The sequence below is a fragment of the Teleopsis dalmanni genome, chromosome X, assembly GCF_002237135.1.
Source record: "Teleopsis dalmanni isolate 2A chromosome X, ASM223713v2, whole genome shotgun sequence".
Classification (NCBI taxonomy): Eukaryota; Metazoa; Arthropoda; class Insecta; order Diptera; family Diopsidae; genus Teleopsis; species Teleopsis dalmanni.
In genome coordinates this window covers 100,700,407-100,703,346 of record NC_051848.1, presented here as the reverse complement: position 1 = coordinate 100,703,346, position 2,940 = coordinate 100,700,407, and positions in this window count along the sequence as shown.

The following is a 2,940-nucleotide window of genomic DNA, read 5'->3' as shown; positions in this document are numbered from 1 at the left end:
GCTGCAAAGTTGATATTTCATCCCCCTGTTTTACAAAGAAATATTGTGATTCGATGTAAGATTTTAAGAAAATATAGTAATTAGTTGGGAGCATCTTTTTAAGCTTAAACAATAGGCCGTTATGCCAAACTTTATCAAATGGCTGGGATATGTCCAGAAATGCTGCTGTGCAGTACTTCTTTTTGTCAAATGCTGTATGTATGACATTAACCACTCTGTGTACTTGCTCTATTGTACTGTGTTTTTTTCTAAAACCAAATTGATATCCGGAATTAGTCTCCTTCTATTGACAATGGGCATTAATCTGGTAAGAAATAAATTTTCCAACAACTTTGACATAACCGGTAGAAGACTAATTGGTCTATATGACTTAACATCTTTTGCCGTTTTTCCAGGTTTGAGTATCATGGTGATTTGAGCCACCTTGAATTGGGGAGGGATAAAGTCTTTTGTGACAATAGAATTAAAAATGTTTCGCAGCAGTACTATTGCTTCATCCGGTAACTCCTTTAATATTTTTGAAGTAATTAGGTCATAGCCGGGTGCTTTATTTATTTTTAGTTTTTTGTTTCGAATTTTATGTCGAAAATGGAGAATTTTTGTATTGGAAGGTCCAGTTGGTGCGTTTGTAATAGCTCTCTAATCTCTTCAGTTATACTATTTGGGGCTTCATTAATGTTTGGAATAAAAACTGAAGACAGATGGTCCGTAAATACTTTGCATTTTTCTGTATCTGTTCGGGCCCATTGCCCTAGTTCGTTTTTTACTGGTGCATTGTGCGTTGTTGTCTGTTTCTTGATTGCTCGCCAGAGAGAGTAGTTGGTGGAAGTAGTTGCGTCTAGTCTTTGGAGATTTTTGTATTTCCAAATTTCTGGTTGTTTTCAGATGTTCTTTTAGATTTTTGATCAGCACATTAAAAAGTTTTTTATCTTTCGGAGATTTGGTTTGTTGCCAGCGCCTTCTGGCTGCTCTTTTGGCTCTTATAAGTTCTTGAGTCGTACTACATAATGGTGTGGCGAATTGTTGCATGTTTGAAGGCGTGGATCTCTAGGCTGATTGTTGAATACTCCTTATAAGATGTTCGGTTGCAAGCGCAATTTCTTCGTCTGTTTTAAGCGCCATTTTTTCATCAATTAATGCCTTAAGTGTATGCCTAAAGGCATCCCAGTTGTTTAATTTGTTGTGCAGATAACATTTTTGAACTTTAAGTTGTATATTCGATTTTATCCGTAATAATACTGGCGAGTGATCTGATGAAAGATCAAAGCTAGATTTACAGAACGTGTCGTTTTGTCGCGCTCCTTTAGTAACACAAAAGTCTAACAAGTCTGGCATTTTTTTGGGATCCGTGGGCCAATAAGTTGGTTCTCCAGACGAGATAGTTGAAAGGTTTTCGCTTCTTATAGCCGCAAGCATCTGTCGTCCTTTGGGTGTTGAAAGCCGAGAGCCCCATTCAACGTGTTTAGCATTAAAATCTCCCTCCGCAATAAATCTGTTACCTAAGGTTCTAAAGAATTTTTTATATGTTGCCGTCTTAGTTGCGTGTTTTGGTGGACAGTATACTGATGTTATTGTGATTGAGCCACACCAATCTTTTGTTGATATGCTGGTTGCTTGAATCTCTTCAGTGCGGTATTGTTGCATTTCAAAGTGTAATATATTTTAACTAGAATGCCACTTCCCCCATGAGCTGTTCCATCGGGATGCATAGTGTGGTAAAAGTCATAGCCTGGTACTTTAAAATAATGTTTTGAAGTAAAACGTGTTTCAGATATTAGCATGATGTCTTTTTTTTTATCTTTTAAAAATTCTTGTAGCTCTAAACAGTGTTTTGACAGCCCATTCGCATTCCAGAGCACTATATTTAATTCACTGTCGGACATAATTTAGTCGTCAGCGTGACAAGAACATTCATTAACGTAGTGATTTTTTCTAACATTTGCTTAACTACTATTAGAACTTCGCTCATGGTATCTGGAGATTTTGGAATAGTATGAGATTTAGGTGATTGTTCCACTAGCACGCTAGCATAACTTCTTTTGGGATCCCTTGGGATAGAAACTTTGTCTTTTTCTTCGTCAGTTTCTTTGTTTGTAGTTGTTGTTGGTTTAGGTTTTAGTGTTGGAAATTTCGCGGTTTGTAGCTGCTTATATATCGAACAGCCTTTATAATTTGCAGGATGGTTTCCTTCGCATAATATGCATTTGACTTCAGTACTTTTTCCTTGGATTGGACATTGAGACGAAGAATGGTTTTTTGCACATTTGATGCACCTCGGATGTCTTCGACAATAACTTTTCGTGTGGCCATAGTCTTGGCAGTTACTACACTGAGGAATGTCTCGTTTAGGACGAGGAGGCTCAAACGTTACTCGACTATGCATCAAATTCTTTATGCTGTAGATTTCCTTGTTATTTTGTTGAGGCTCAAGTTCTACAATGAAGAGAGGAAGTGGTTTTTTCGATTCTCTGTGTTTCATATTGAACACGTTTAGAGCTTTATGGCCTATTTCCGCCAGAGCTGTTTTAATGTCCTCGGTATTGACAGACGAATGCATGTTTCTCAAGATAGCTTTAAAATTTCGTTCATCTTTAGGCTTGTAGGTATAAAATTCGGTTTTTTTCGATTCGAGTTGCTTTACTATTGTAACATAAGACTCAGTTGTTTTTGTTTGGATTTTTACTTTTTCGTTGTTTAAAACTTTTAGCTCAAAATTGTTTTCTACTTGTGAGGACAAAAGATTTATGAGAGGATTTATGTTATTCGTCCTATCTACGAATATTGGTGGAGGTTTGGGCTGCTTTTCGGCATGTTGTGTCACTTCTTTAACTTCTTCTTCTTCTGTTTCTAGTACTGAAAATCTATTTATGGAACGGCTTGGATTGTCTAGCCAGTAACTATCTAATTTAGCTTGTTTTTTAGTTTGTTCAGAATTTTTTG